Raw genomic sequence first — 17,052 nt, 5'->3', positions numbered from 1 at the left:
ACCACCCTTCTTTTTTTTAGACAGTCTCACTATGTCCCCCTCGGTAATGCCATGGCATCACAGCTCACAGCAACCTCAAACTCTTGGGCTTAAGCCATTCTCTTGCCTCAGTCTCCCAAATAGCTGGGACTACAGACACTCACCACGACGCCCGGCTATTTTTTTTTTTTTTTATTATAGTTGTCATTGTTGTTGGGCAGGCCCGGGCTGGGTTCTAAACTGCCAGCTCTGGTATATGTGGCTAGTGCCCTAGCCACTGAGCTACAGGTGCCAAGCCAGGGCTTTTTATTCTTGAAAAGACAGAACCATAGTACTATTCTATATAAGGCTCTACAAATAGAAATCTAAAAATAAAATTATGCAACCAGCAATATTTAGCCAATAAAAAGTAGTTTCTGGTCATAGTTTGTTTCATTTCTTAATGTATTTAAAGTAAAAATTTATAAAAGACAAAATATCTTCTTAGGCCAGACATGGTGGCTTCACACCTATAATCCTAGCACTCTGGGAGGATCCCTTGAGCTCAGGAGTTCAGAGACCAACCTGGACAACAGTGAGAGTCTACCTCTACTAAAAATAGTAAAATAGAAAGATTAGGTGGGTGTTGGCACAGGCATCTGTAGTCACAGCTATTCAGGAGGCTGAGGCTGGAGGATCATCTGAACCCAAGAGTCTGAGGTTGCTGTGAGGTGGATTCACGCCAAGGTACTCTAGCTTGGGAAACAGATAGAGACTCTGTTTCAAAAAAGAGAAAAAGAAAATGTCTTCTTGGAAATAAAAGGCAAATTCAGAATATACTAGGAAATAAGTTGTTAGTGTGAACAGTAATGAGCTGAACTCTTCAGTGGTTGGTTAAGTGTCAATGTTTTTAATACTTCTAATAATAACAGGTTCTTTTACCAGTATATTCTGTCCAGGAAATCACACAAAGCCATTTAACATTTTTACATAAATGAATCATCACATATTAGGAAGTTTCATAAACTAGACCTGCTGAGATGCCTACAACACATTTATTTGAAAATACTAAAGTCTTGGGTATTTTCCAGCAGTATTGTGAACAAAGCATCTAGAGAATGTGTTGACTATAACACAAATCAGCATGTTAAATAACAAGCTTCATCTGACTTAGCAAAACATTCCAACTTTTGGAACAGAAAATGAGCTGGTGGACATTTCAAAGCTGCTAGAAATCACCCTGCCAGTACAAATCTTTAACAAGGCTAGAAAAGAGTTAATTCAAAAAAATGACATAAGGATTATTCTTATTAAAGCAGATAATTCTCTAGATTTTTAGAAGCTCTATAAAATTAAAAATCCAAATAGAAACACTGACAGGCTAACTAATGATAAAAAGTTTACTTGAAGCTCTCTCTTCCTTTAAGTAAACTTAAGACTAACAATTCAAATTTAGTTTATGTAACTTAAGTACAAAGGAAAATTTTTTACTTAAATTTTTCGTACAAAAACCAATTATCTACCAATGGACTGTAAGAAGAAGTAAACAGTTTTATAAGTTTGGGTTATAAACAACTACCTTAAGAGAAAGCAAAATGGATTATTTTTCTATATTATAGGGAAATTTATCCCAAAAGAACCACAAAACTTTTTTTTTTTTGAGACAGAGTTTCACTATGTTGCCCTCAGCAAACTCTTGGGCTTAAGTGATTCTTTTGCCTCAGCCCCCTAAGTAGCTGGGACTACAGGCACCTGCCACAATGCCCCGCTATTTTTTGGTTGTAGTTGTCACTGTTGTTTAGTAGGCCTGGGCTGGATTCAAACCCACCCATTCCAGTGTATGTGGCTGGCGCCCTAGCCACTGAGCTATAGGCACCAAGCCTCACAAAACTTTTCTTAAAAAAATACGTAACTAACTTTCAGACAAAAATAAATAAGAAATAATAAAGATAAAGAAGGCAAATAATCAAATAATCCTAACTACAGAAGATCTCCTAAACTAATCCACCTCTAAAACAACAACAGATAAAGTCAAATCCTAGTTTAATTATCTAATCAAATGCACATGCTGACACAGTAATATAAAGGAAAAATTTTGTGCGGCTAAGATTCTGAGAGATAATGATTCAAAGCTCTAAATGAACTTTTATAGAATCAAAGTTCAAGTTCTACAAAATTTTTCAAAAGTATGGGCTAACCTTAACAGTTTTAAGACTACCATTTTGGGCTGGACACAGTTGTTCACATGAGTGATCCTAGCACACTTTGAGGCCATGGTGGAAGATCCCTTGAGCTCAGATGATCCAAACTGAGACCCCCATCTCTACTAAAATTAGAAAAATTAGCCCTGCATTGTGGCAGGCACCCATAGTCCCAGCTACTCTGGAGGCTGAGGCAAGAGGACTGCTTGAACCCAGAAATTTAAGGTTGCTGTGAGCTAGGCTGACACCATGGTACTCTACTTAGGGGTGACAAAGTAAGACTCTGTTAAAAAATAAAATTCACATTTCAAGCTAGGCACGATGGCTCACACCTGTAATCCTATCACTCTAGGAGGCTGAGGTGGGTGGACTGCTTGAGCTCTCGTATTCGAGACCAGCCTAAGCGAAAGAGAGATTCTGTCTCTACTAAAAATAGAAAACCTGAGGCAAGAGAATCGTTTTAGCCCGAGTTGGAGGTTGCCGTGAGCTTTGACACCCCACAGCACTCTACCCAGGGTGACAGCTTAACACTGACTCAAAAAAAAAAATCCACATTTTATATTTCCAGTAGTACAACATTCCACATTTACACTTGAAAGAGATCACTCTAGAGTAATGTATATCACAAAAATTAAAATTCTAAAAACCAATGAATTGAAAACAACACTGGTTTGCGGTGCAGTGGTTTATGGTGCAGCGCTTTACGCCTGTAATCCTAGCACTCTGGGAGGCCTAAGCAGGTGGATTGCTTGAGCTCATGAGTTTGAGACAAGCCTGAGCAAAAAGCAAGACCCTGTCTCTACTAAAAATAGAAAAAAAGGAGGCAAGAGGATCACTTGAGCCCAAGAGTTGGAGGTTGCTGTGAGCTATGACACCATTGCACTCTACCCAGGGTGACAGCTTAAGACTCTGTCTTTTAAAAAAAAAAAAAAAGAGAGAGAAAGAAAAGAAAAAACAACAAGTATACAATAGTTTTTCATTTGTGAGAGCTGAAAAGAAATACATACTGCTGCATAAACTTGATTACAGTAATTTCAGTTTTGAAAAATCTTTCTGAAAAACATTTTAGGGCTTGTTAAAATAAACTAGGACAAAAAAGTCAACTATTTATACTTTCCAAATTCTATTAAGATCCTATATGGTCCTGATATAAATTTTATACCACTAAATGCAGAGATTTTTTAAATGTGTGCAATTATGATGGCGCCCATTGCTCATGGTTAGAGCAGCGGCTGGCCCAGGGCTGTTAAACAACAAAAAAAAGTGTACAATTATGTTTTCTCTCTAGTCAGATTTTATTTGCCAGACATACATTACACACGTATGTCGTTTCTTAGAAACTTAGTGAAATATCTTCAAAATCCATTCTAATATAGAAATACTGATTTTTAAATTTCAAAGTTTTATTGTCACACCTATGAGGTCAACTAAGGATGGCCTTTCACAACAGCTGTTAGGAAACTCTGCTACCAGTCAGAAAATAGAAGGAAAATAAATGAGAATGTTAACAAAAATCAAGATTCTACTAAGCATGGTAGGCACGTGCCTGTAGTCCCAGGTACTTGGGAGACTAAAGCAGGAAGATCACTATGATCTTGCCACTGCACTCTAGCCTAGGCAACAGAGTAAGACTCTGTCTCTAAAAAAAAGAAAGAAAATAAAGACCACTTTCTTACCCTCAAGACAAATTTGAGAAAAGGGATAAACATAGGTCTCCTTAGAAAAGACAGAAAAGCTAATGAACACTGTAACAAAGACTAAAAGAGGAAAGAAAACAAGCAGCTCAAGAGTACACCAAAGAAAAGACACTGAATTCTCAGAAATCTGTTAGAACTGCTTCTGTTTGGCCCTGACTACTTCTAATCATTTACTTTATCAAGTGACACACTGCTGGGTTGCTTATAGTAAGCTGTGCACTAAAACTAGAAGTTGACATGGACTTGGGCGGTGCCTGTGGCTCAGTGAGTAGGGTGCTGGCCACATATACCAAGGGTGGCAGGTTTGAACCCAACCCTGGCCAAACTGCAACAAAAAAATAGCCAGGCGTTGTGGTGGGTGCCTGTAGTCCCAGCTACTCGGGAGGCTGAGGCAAGAGAATCACCCACACTCAAGAGCTGGAGGTTGCTGTGAGCTGTGACACCACAGTACTCTACTGAGGGCAATAAAGTGAGACTCTCACAAAAAAAAAATAAAAATAAAAAAAAAGAATAAAACTATAGCTGGGCATTGTGGCAGGTGCCTGTAATCCCAGAGCTTGGGAAGCTGAAGCAAGAGAATTGCTTAAGCCCAAGAGTTTGAGGTTGCTGTGAGCTGTGATGTCATTACGCTCTACAGAGGGCAACAAAGTGAGCCTCTGTTTCAAAAAAAACAAAAAACAAAAAACAAAACCCACACACAATTCTGGGTGAAACACACTGAAAACAGAAAGTAATTCTCTTGGAAGGATATAAAGATGTTTCTTTCCTGTACTGTTAAAAATTAAGTTAAAAAAAAAAATTGAGTTCCCAGGTAAAGGGCTGGAAACTTGGAGGAAGCATATGCCTGCTGACCTCTACATTGGAAACACATTCATCTGCCAGAAGTAAAGGTAGAGAGAGTAAGGAATGGTGCTGCTCGATAAAGATGCTTTCTTTTTTTTTTTTTTTTTTTTTGAGACTGTCTCACTTTCTTAACCCCAGCAGAGTGCCGTGGTCCTTGACCTAAATAAACAGTTCAAACACTATCTTATATATTTTAAAACTTTCCCCAAAATGTTTATATATTAACTTCTAATAGATTTTAGAGTAAGGTATTTCATTTCCTTCCAATTGAGTTAATGAGAAACAACTTCAAACTGGGATGTTCCACCAGATGTGAGAGACATGTACTTTAAAAAGATTCTGCAAGTTACAGGTAGCCCACTAGAATTCAACAAGCCAACTCCAAAGGCAAACATTGTGTAACAATTTTTTATTCAAAGTTTTACTGGCAAACCAATTATAATCCCAAACACCCTGAGATTTCACACACAATTCAATTTCACAAAATTGTCAAATTTCATTTAGAATATTATATTATACTTGATTAAAGCTGAGTGTGTCAAGAAAAAAATATATACCGTATTATAGGCTCGGCACCCATGGCTTGGTGGTTATGGTGCCAGCCACATACACTGAGGTTGGCAGGTTTGAGCCCTGCTCAGGCCTGCCAAACAAAAATGACAACTACAGTAAAAAGAAAATAGCTGGGCATTGTGGTATGCACCTGTAGTCCCAGCTACTCAGGAGGCTGAGGGAAGAAATCGCTAAAACCCAAGAGTTTTAGGTTACTGTGAACTATGACACCATAGAACTCTACCAAGGGCAACATAGTGAGACTATGTCTCAAAAAAAAAAAAAAAAAAAGTTGTATTATATGCAATTATAATAGGAGCAACACAATGTAATACTTGAATACTTGGGTCTCTCCCACCTCTGCTGTTAAGACCCCAAGTAAAATACATTTTTAAACACTAAATTTTACTTGGGAAGCCCAGGCAGGTGGATTGTCTAAGCTCACATGTTCGAGACCAGCCTGAGCCAGAGCAAAACCTCTTGTCTCTAAAAATAGCCAGGTGTTGTGGTGGTGACTACAGTCCCAGCTACTTGGGAGGCTGATGCAAGAGAATTGCTGAAACCCAAGAGTGTGAAGTTGCTGTGAGCTGTAATGCCACAGCACTCTACTGAGAAAAAAAAAAAGGGCCATGGTGCAAGTGAGAGTTGATGCAAAGAACAAAAAACTGAGACTCTGTCTCAAAAAAAAAAAGAAACCTGTAAATTTTAAAAATAAAAACTATATTAATTTTTTAATTTACATAAATGAAGTACAAAAATGATATCCTTTTATATATAGTGGCTTCAAATAAGCTACAGCTAGGCTGGCTATAGTGGTCCACACTGTTATACTAGCACTCTGAGAGACTGAGACAGGTGGATGGCTTGAGTTCAGGGAGTTTGAGACCAGCCTGATCAAGAGCAAACCTGTCTCTACCAAAAACAGCAAAACAGCCGGGCACTGTGGTAGGTGCCTGTAGTCCCAGCTACTTGGGAGGCTGAGGCAAGAGGATCTCTTGAGCCCAAGAGTTTGAGGTTGCTATGAGCTGTGATGCCATGCCACTCTAGCCAGGGCTAGAGTGAGATTCTGCCTCCAAAAAAAAAAAAAAAAAAAAGTGACTAATTCTCACATAAATTGGATTTAATTTTGACCAAAGTACATTACTTGAACACTAATTTTTAATTCAACCTGTTAATATGTTTTTTAGGATATTGTATCCTCATTTGTAAGTGAAATATGTTTATAATTTCCCTTTTATAACAATATATTTTCTCCAATTTTAATATCAGGTGTATCCAGATTAAGTAGGATGATTTAAGTATTTTTTCTTTTTCTATTGTCTTTAAAATATGGCATGATCTGTTTTTTGAAATTATCTTTTACTTTTATTTATAAATATTAGTTGTTTATTTTTTGAGTCTTTGGGAAAAAAATAATAAGTTAATGGATGACTCCATACTGAACCTCAGAGGCAAAGCATTCTATAATAGACATACTCTTATTTGACAATGTGAATGTTGGCTCGGCGCCTGTGGCTCAAGTGGCTAAGGCACCAGCTACATACACCCAAGCTGGTGGGTTCAAATCCAGCCCAGGCCCACCAAAAAAAAAAACCAATGATGGCTGTAACCAAAAAATAGCCGGGCATTGTGGCAGGTGCCTGGAGTCCCAACTACTTGGGAGGCTGAGGCAAGAGAATCGCTTGAGCCCAGAAATTGGAGGTTGCTGTGAGCTGTGATGCTACAGCACTCTACCCAGGGTGACAGCTTGAGGCTCTATCTAAAAAAAAAAAAAAAAACCGACAATGTGAATGTTACTTTTACTTTCTTGGCACTATTATTATTACTACAGCTTAATATTTCGATGCAGCAATCATCTGATCTCTTTTCTGAATGCATTTATCTTCATTCGTTCTTTATGAGATTTTTGTTTCTAGTCCTTATCTTGAACATTGTTATTAAATTTTAAGCCTTTTTAATTTTGTGAAGGGAGAAAGTGGAAACCTAATAAACACATGTATATGTAAAAAAAAAATAATAAATCTGAAAAAAGTTATAGCTAACAATTTCAACATTCTTAAAAGTATCTTAAAATATTTTCACCTTTTGTTTTCTTTCCAAAGATGTACACAGAAATGAAGTTTGATGGCTCTGCATTCTAATTTGTAAGAAAGGGAATATAGCTAGAAAAGGCAAACCTAATGGAATTTTTTCAGGCAATGTGAAAACAGTGCAGATCCAAAAGGAAAAATCATGAGAGAACAATAGAACTGGATTATTAACCATATCTGAGAAACATTACCTCTTAAATTAACATACGTATGTCTCTATAAGACAATGTGACTACTAAACCGGTTAGCCTTGATGAAAAAAGTTATCACAAAAATTGATAAAATTTTTCTTCATATTTTTAAAATGATTTCTTTGGCTTTAAACACTATAATGACTGCAGTGAATATTAACCTATAACTTTGATGTGAACTCTACCTAAAATTTTAGTATTTTTAAGTACATCATATTTAACAAAACAAACAGCTTTAAGAAGCCTAAATGTGATGAAGTCAAATTGTTATTTTGTTTAATATTTTCTAACTCAGGTGCATATATACAAATATAAAAGAAAATTTACAGTACTCAGCTAACTTCACTTTACTATATACTCGTTCAAAGCAGGGACCATATGTTACTCTGGTCATTCATAGTATATAGTACCTTGTACTTAGTGGACATTTAAATATATACTAGATAAAATAGTTTTCATATATTACCATTGTTTCATCTGGTGTAATAAATTTTATTTTTTGTGACCAGAGTCTGGTGATCCAGCTACAAAAAACTTTCAGGTATACTAAAAGGAGACTACAAATCCACTATTTTGAACCCAACATTATCTCATCTAGCCTTAAATTAAAATATAAAACCAGAACTGATACACTGCAGAGACACTATACTGTCTCCACTGAAGTTGTCTGATTACAAGTTGGCCTCAACCATGTTTTTGTTTTGTTTTGAGAACATAGTAAAGCATAGCATCATCACCATAGGCTATACAGCAGCATAAACTGTAATTTTCATGGTGACGTTATACCACTGTACCCTATTTAATCTCAACAGATACTGTAATAAATTACATATTTAAAGCCCTCAGAAGTATTAATTTAAGTTATGCTTTGGAAGAAAGTCTAAAAAGTCAGGTTCAATTTGCAATATGTTATCACTGTATCTATCCTATTAACTATTTAATACTGTAGCATAATATATCTGAAGTCGTATAGTTTACCAAACCTACATGACTCTCTGTATTATTAAACAGATAACACAGAGTTTAAACACACAAAAAAGAGACTTTTAAGTCTTTACATTAACACTTTATAATAGGGTAGGAAACATTATAAGCAAGCTATTTTCTACAAATGTTTCAAAGTTTACTTGTTTTTTAGCTCTGCAAAACACTTTGTATAATTTATAAATAATATACAACAGTCTGCGGTTCCTCATACCTGTAATCCTAGTGCTCTGGGAGGCTGAGGCAGGTGAACTGCTTGAGCTCAGGAGTTCAAGACCCGCCTAAGCAAGAGTGAGACCCCCATGTCTACTAAAGATAGAAAAACCTAGCCGGGCATCATGGTGGTGGGTACCTGTAGTCCCAGCTACTTGGAAACCTGAGGAAGAAGGACTACTTGAGCCCAAGAGGTTCAAGAGGTTTTAGGTTGCTATGAGCTACAATGATGCCCTCTACTTAGGCATGATGTCCTCTATGATGGCACCCTACTTAGGAAGATAGAATGAGACTCTGTCTCAAAACAAAAATAAAAATAATATACAACAAAATGAGGAGAATTAAACAATTTGAAGTTAATATGAATGTTTTTAGCAAATTATTTTTAAATTTTCTTTTATTTTCTTTTTGTTTGATATTTTAAATTTAATTTTTAGTTTTTGAAATAACCAGCTAGTCAACTATAGCTAAGGCTTTTTTTTTGAGACAGAGTTTTACTTATTAACCCTCGGTAAAGTGCCATGAAGTCACAGCTCACAGCAGCCTCCAACTCCTTGGGCTTAGGTGATTCTCTTGCCTCAGCCTCTGGAGTAACTGGGACTACAGGTGCCCGCCACAACGTCTGGATATTTTTTTGTTGCAGTTTGGCAGGGGCTGGGTTTGAACCCACCACCCTCGATATACGGGGCCGATGCCCTACTCCCTGAGCCACAGGTGCTGCCCAAGCTAAATTTTTATTTTCTAACAAACCTGAAGACAATTTTCTTGGTAATCCATATGTGATCAAATATAATTAAAATACATGGTTGCCCAATTTTTAAAAAGGGAGTGAGTCATGATTTATTCATCTGATTACTTCAATGCCTACCAAATTTAACCAAAAATAATTTTTTTTTTTTTTTAGAGACAGAGTCTCACTTTATTTCCCCCGGCAGAGTGCCATGGCATCACATAGCTAGCTCACAGCAACCTCCAACTCCTGGGCTTAGGCAATTCTCCTGCCTCAGCCTCCTGAGTAGCTGTGACTACAGGCACCTGCCACAACACCCGGCTATTTTTTTTGTTGCAGTTTGGCCGGGGCTGGGTTTGAACCCGCCACTCTCAGTATATGGAGCCAGCACCCTACCCACTGAGCCACAGGTGCCACCTAAAAAAATTTTTTTTCAGACAAGATCTTGCTCTGTTGCCTGCACTACAGCGCAGTAGCATCATCACAGCTCACTGCTACCTCAAACTTCTGGGCTCACATGATCCTCCTGCCTCAACCACCAGAGGAGCTGAAACTGTAGGCATAAGCCACCATGCCTGGTTAATATTTCTATTTTTTTGTAGAGATGGGATCTGACTCTAACTCAGAACTGTATGGAACTCCTGGCCTCAAGCAAATGCTCCTGTCTAAGCCTCCCAAAGTGCTAGGATCACAGGCCAATCCTTCATTTTCAGTGTGACCAAGAGTTATATAAAAAAAAAATCGGCTCGGCGCCTGTGGCTCAAGCGGCTAAGGCACCAGCCACATACACCTAAGGTGGCGGGTTCAAATCCCCAGCCCGAGCCCGCCAAACAACAATTATGGCTGCAACCAAAAAATAGCCAGGCGTTGTGGCGGGCGCCTGTGGTCCCAGTTACTTGGGAGGCGGAGGCAGGAGACTCGCTTGAGCCCAGGAGTTGGAGGTTGCTGTGAGCATGATGCCATGGCACTCTACCCAGGGAGATAGCTTGAGGCTCTGTCTCAAAAAAAAAAAAAAAAAATCAATCTTTTACAAGTTAGATCTTTCCCTTAAAAAAAAGTAGAACTTGGCTGGGTATAGTGAGTCATAACAGTAATCTACATTTTGGGAGGCCAAAGCAGAAAGATGGCTTGAGGCCAGGAGTTCAAGACCAGCCTTGGTAACAGGGCAAAACTGTATCTCTACAAAATTAACAAAACAGTTGAACATAGTTGGTGGGCACCTATAGTCCCTGCTACTTAGAAGGCTGAAACAGAAGCTATCACTTGAGCCCAAGAGTTCAAGGCTGTAGTAAGGTATGATTTCACAGATGTACCCCAGCCTCGGACAACAGATTAAGACCCTACCTATCTCATAAGAAAACAAAAAAGTAATACTAAAGAAAAAAAAAAACTAATGCTCAAGTAAGAAAAATACAATACTTTTCTTAATTACTCTTCCCTAAAATAAATCTCTACTTAGCATTAAGTATAATCTTTTTGTTTAAAAAAAGAGGGGAAAGTTGGGTACCATGGCTCATACCTGAAATCCTAGTACTTTGGGAGGCTGACACAGGAGGATCATTTGAGGCTAGGAATTTAAGACCAGCCTGGGCAACATAGTGAAACTTCATTTCTACAAAATATAAGAAAATTTTGCCAGGTGTGGTGGGGTCCAAGTCTACAGACCTAGCTAATGGGGAAGCAATATCCCAAGTAGCTAGTATTGTCCCAAGGTATAAGATCACTTGAGCCAAAGAGTGCAAGGCTGCACTGCACTCCAGCCTGGGCAACAGAGCAAACAAGACTTTGTCTCAGATAAGTAAAGAAACGGTGTGACAATTTACCTGAGTTTTAATTCTTAGTTCAAAAGCATACATTCATGTATTGTATGAACCTTAGTTTTATTTTAACAATCTCCAAAACTAAAAAACATATCTTACAAATCAAACTCATTTTCATAGCCATATTATGTTCCATGCTCTTCATTCCTGATTTCAGGTTGGGCCTGAAAATTTTTTAATAGTAGAGAAAGCTTACCTTCCCTAAATGCTACATTTAAGCAAAAGTCTTTCAGATTATAGAAACAAAGAAACAACAGACACAAAAAGTAAGGCAAGAGGGGGAAAAGATGTTAAAAACTTAAATCAAGGAAGATAAATGGATGCTATTAGTTCACAAGATTGTACTAGGTGTCATTGGCTTTTTTTTTTTTTTTTTTTTTGAGACAGAGTCTCACTTGTTGCCCTCTGTAGAGTACCATGACGACACAACTCACAGCAACCTCAAACTCTTGGGCTCAAGTACTTCTCTTGTCTCAGCCTCCAGAGTAGCGGGGACTGCAGGTGCCTGCTATAACACCCAGCTATTTTTAGAGACGAGGCCTCGCTCTTGCTCAGGTTGGTCTTGAACCTGTGAGCTCAGGCAATTCACCTACCTCGGCCTCCCAGAGTGCTAGGATTACTGGCTTGAGCCACCACACCTGGCCCCAGCACTGGCTTATTCTTAATCTTTCCCAAAAGCTACCACAATTTTTCACTAAACTAACTCTGAACTCCAGCAACTTGGGTATTTAAAATCGAGCATATTTCAGTCTCCCAAATCCAATTAAACCAAGCTCTTTCCCCTTCTACTGCCCAGCTTCACCTACCTCACCTGGCTCCCTACTGCTCTTCTCTCCATCTCCTGCAGGAAAAAAAATCCTTACCTTACTTTAGAAAATTAGACAAATTGTTTCATTCAAGGTAACAAAATACATTTAACATCAAACAAAGGTATCAGGTTTGTCCCATTTCAAAAACCTTCTGTTGGAAAAAGACAGCTTTCTAAAATACTGACTTGCAATTAACTGCCAAACACAAAAGACAAAGTAAATCTGCTTTAATGACTTAACGGTCCCCAAACCACAAATTCTACCTCAAAAATACAATACATACTGTCAATATTCATCCAATTCTTTAACTCACACACAAGTAGTAAGAGCAGAGGCTCTAGGTCCCTAGCATAACAGTAATGTCTTAGAATCAAAGCAATATGCTGCCTTGTTTAGTGACATATGTTCTAAGTATCAACTGCGAACAGCCGGATATGCTAAAAGGCTGGGGGCCTTATTTGACAAATATTTATAAATATGTACTATATATCCTCCAAATATCTATTCTACCTTGGTCCTACAGTGATTAAGATCAAGTCTCAAAGAATAGCTATGGCAAAGCTACAGAACCAGTACCCTAATATTAAGTTGACTGTCCTCAAAAATACTCTTAATTATGCCAAGCCAACCAAAAGAAGTGAACTATACTTCCTTTAGTCTGCCACAGAAGTGCTCTATCCTAAAAGTCTCCACTGATTCAAAACTTCTGTAAATATATACCCTTATTCAACTTACATTAAGTGTTTCAAGGTAATAGGCAAGATATGCATTTTTCAGCAGCTAGATCCAGAGCCATTTAGAATATTTAAAATAATTCCTTTAGACTTACATTGGTATCACATACAAAGGACTGCCCATGACAAAGCTTTCAGCAAGTTAAAAGTTGTCTTTATTCTCTCAGAGAGAAATAATACTACATCCCAGTTAAGGTATGGGGGAAGAAACATATCTTTAAAAAAATAAACACTGACAGATTCCTCCATTTAACAAAGTTCTAGTAGTCAGTCGTCAGGAGTAACTTCCAAGTTAAACATAACCACATTAGAAGTCTCAACCCCGGACATTAGAAAACTATGACAATTGCTATCCAGAATTTTACAACACAAATATTTATTTTGGCAACAATATTTTGTGTCCTCTCATAGTAAAGAGGCAGGAATGACAACTTTAGGGAGAAAAATAACAATTTTTTAAATATAGACAATTTCAAAGTTCCTTAGAATATTCTTAAATCTAAATGTCACCATGACATCTTTTCATCTCCAAACTCAAATGTGACAGGGCAATGTATACTATATTTTTATGTCTTTGAATTAACCACCAATAGTGCAATTAGTCCACCTCATCATCATATTGAACTGCTACACTGAAAATAGCATTTAGTAAGTTAACTTCTCTTACCTGACAAGTAAACTCCAAAAGTTACCAAGATAAGTCATTCTAACATTCAAATACAAAATAACATGCAGACAAATATTCCATTAAATGGATGCAAATCAGGTTTAGGAAAGCGCATTTCAGCATTCTGAAATTTACATTTTCCCCTTCTTCCTTTCCATATGCCTTTAGTGTTTATGTACCAAATACAGGAGAACATCCATAGTTGACCACCTCCCTACACTGACCATCCACCTACGTTGAACTAATTTTCACAAACCCAACATTCATCACCTGTATGTATCAGAACAAAAGGTCTAGCTCCTTATGTTGACCACCTCCATATCTAGAAGGTGTTTGTTACAGTCTCTTACATGGTCAACTTCAAGAGGCACTATATTTAAAAACAAAAGTTCAATCAAAAAATTAAGTTGATGGCTATTGCTTTCTTAAGTTGCAAGGTAAAAAAGGCTCTTAATACCTTGCATTACATATAAATACCTATGTGTCTATGCCATACTTGCTACAGTAACTCATGTAATCTACACTCAATTTAATGGCATCACATGACAGAACATCCTAAATATTAAGAGTATGATCTACAGCTTTTCAAGCATGTTTACATAAAAACCATCTACTTTAATGTGACTCTAAAACCCCATGCCCAGAAGCCAATGACTGGTTTACAAGCAAGAAAATTACTAGGTTCAATGGAAAAGTATTATGACAATAAACTAAGACTGCCTTACCATGTTATGATCTGCTAACCTAATATGTATGTTTAGCTACGATAGCAATATCCAAATATAACTTTGAAACATTTAATGACCAATTCTTTTCTAGATCTCAAGCTTATTTCACCTTTTAAGAAGTTTTTGTTTTGTTTTGTTCTTGAGACAGAGTCTCTGTTGCCCAGGCCAGAGTGCCAGGGCATTTGCCTAGCTCACAACAACCTCAAACTCCTGGGTTCAAGAGATCCTCCTGACTCAGCCTCCTAGGTAACTGGGACTACAGGCACCCAAAACAACACCCACTTAATTTTTTCTATTGTTAGCTGGGGTCTTGCTCTTGCTCAAGCTGGTCCAGACCACTTGAGTTCAAGGGATCCTCCCACATTGACCTCCCAGCGCTGGGGATAACAGGCATGAGAGGCAAGCCAAGCCCCTTTTAAAAAATGTTAATCTAAGGTTTTCCCCAAAATGTTTTTCTTAGAAAACACATTCCCTGGAATAGAGGGAGAAAAAAAAATTAAGGAAACACGTTTTCCCCTAAAACAATGACATGTCAGGAAAAAAAAAAAATCACAAAACATTTCAGCAGCTCTCTACCTTAACACAAATTAAAAATAAAAATGTAACCTCAAACAAGTTAAGCATTATATTTCATAAATAAGATTTTCCTACCCTTTATGAATTCTGCCATAAATGTACCAGAAATGATTTGTTGATTTTAAAAAGTGGCATTAAGGTATAAGATAATCAATAAAACTACAAAATTCTATTATGAAAAGGCTAGTCATATTTTGTTTACTTAGAATACCAAGTTTAATCATGACCTATCTAAACCTTATCATTGGTCATTGTGTAAAATTAGCACCGCACTTGCAAACATAAGCAGAATCTAGACTTATCTATCAAACATATAGTGAGACTTGCCTAGCTTCTGAAAATTTAAATGAGAATATAGGATTACAACGTTTTAGTTGGGAAAAAAATTAGATCAGAAAGAGAACCTCTTAAGATTTTTAATAAGTCTAGCAATTAAAACTCTGAAATTAAATGAAATGTCTTAAATAAAAGTACTCCCACTTCAGAAGCTAGAGTTTACAAGCGAATACCTAAAATAGAACAAGAAAAAAAATCAGTCAATCTCCAAACTACTAAAAAATACGCATAAGCACAAGTACAAACTGGTTTACCAGCTAACTTTTCCAGCCGTCAACCAGAGAAACATCAAAAGTTGACAATAGAACCAGAAGCTTTCCTTTTAAACTGGACGGTAATCTAAAAAATTTTGCTGTTGCTAATAGAAGCGACTTATAATTAGAAGCAGCTAACTGACAGGTGGAAAAATAAATTCCCCTAACAGCAGCAAGAGGTTGTGAAAACACGGTTCAAGGACTGAACATGTTATGACTGCACTGTAACAAGTCCAAGGTAATTTTACGCACACACCCTTTAGCGCAGTTCTTCAACCAGAGATAAGACTGGGAAACAAGAGGCTTCCCCAGGAGCCACATACCATTTTAAAACAGCCGTCGCCCTCCAGACAGGAAAACAGTCATTCTCATCCGAAGTCTTTCCGCCAGTTCTCCCAGTGCTGCGAAGGGAAGCGGGCGGCCGCCACCTTAACGAGAGAAGCCGGCAACAGCCCAGCCGCGCGGCCGCCACGCCTTCCTCCCGCCGCCGCTGGGGACGCGGAGTCACGGATCACATTTCTCCTCCCCAACAATCACACGCACGCACGTCCCCAGAGTTGACACCCTCCAAACCGGCCGCTCCGCTACGCTGGTGACTGGGCCACAAAGCACCAGGACGCAGCCATCGGCTGGGCGCTCAAGTTGCGTGCATGCGCGCGCGTTTGTGTTTGTTCCCCTTAATGAAAGAGGTCTCCGTAGTTACCGCCAGGGGCTGGGGGGAAAGAGAGGCCCCCTGTGGGACTAAACAAAACTTCGGTTGCTGGGAAGAGCCGTTGCGCAACCTTGGCAGGGGGAGGCCAAGGCCCCCGAGCCCCGGCCAAGCGCGGCTTCCCGGAGGCTGCGCCACCGCGCGCAGGAACCACGCGCGGCCCCGCGTCCGGCGGCCTCGGGCCTGGCGTGTCGCCAGCCTCGAGGGAGCGGCCCAGATCTGGACACACGGCGGGGGCTGGGGCGGAAACCGGGGGCACGAGAGCTCTCGGGAAGCGGATAAGGCGCGGGATGCGCGACAGTACGGGCCGCTCCGGGGGAGTCGAGCCCGGCCAGGGTCAGGATGGGGCCCCCTGGCCATCCAGCCGCAAGCCCGGCGGTCAGAACCGGTACCCCCACCCCGGGATCGGGGCGTCCCTTGCTTGATTCCCTTACCTTCCTATAGGCCTGCGCTCTCCCCTCTTCGGGCGGCCGCAGCCCTGAGCATGTCCAGGGTGGGGTACAGGGCCGTGCCGGGGACAGGGAGCCAGGCGCTTCAGCAGGCGGCACCACCCAGCCCGGGCTCAACCCCTCTCCGCGGCCGCTGCCATCTTGTCCTGGCGGCTGAGAGGAAACGGCGAATCAAGCTTCCCCGACCGCTGTTGATGCTGATGCTGCTCTGGCTGCAAAGCGCCGGGCCTGTCTCCCTCATCTTCCTTTCCGGGGATTTGGGGAGGGAACGGTTTGGCTGGGGCGAGGGGTAGTGAAGAGGCCGGCTGGCCTCTGGCTACTGGGGCCTACGAGCGACGCAGGGTGCGGGCCCGCGGCGGTTGGGGCCCATTCCTGCCGCCCCTGCGGGGAGAGAAGGAAGACGGCCGGGAGAGGCGGCGGCAGCGGGGCCCCGCGGCTCGGTGTCCTCAGGTCGCCGCGATGCCGGCAGTCGTCACTGAGGCAGCTGCCGCCAGCCGCCCAGTATCGGGCC

At 39.8% G+C, this 17,052-nt stretch overlaps 1 protein-coding gene across 7 annotated transcripts in view; it reads right to left on the bottom strand.

Annotated features, from left to right (window-relative positions):
- Positions 1-17,052, bottom strand: part of HIPK3 (homeodomain interacting protein kinase 3) — a 107,576-nt gene extending 90,524 nt beyond the window's left edge. For 3 of the 7 annotated variants that reach the window (XM_023508703.1, XM_023508834.1, XM_023508756.1), the window contains exon 1: positions 16,527-17,046. The gene's annotated coding sequence lies outside the window, so the exon portion shown is untranslated. Of the gene's footprint in view, positions 1-15,706; positions 16,069-16,526 lie in introns of those variants that run through there. The other 4 variants (XM_003781216.2, XM_012803911.1, XM_023508734.1 and 1 more) reach the window with 2 other exon arrangements.

The sequence above is a fragment of the Otolemur garnettii genome, unplaced genomic scaffold, assembly GCF_000181295.1.
Source record: "Otolemur garnettii isolate 467f Iridium unplaced genomic scaffold, OtoGar3 scaffold00001, whole genome shotgun sequence".
NCBI lineage: Eukaryota > Metazoa > Chordata > Mammalia > Primates > Galagidae > Otolemur > Otolemur garnettii.
The sequence above is the reverse complement of the archived record's forward strand: the minus strand, read 5'-3'. Positions and strand labels throughout refer to the sequence as shown.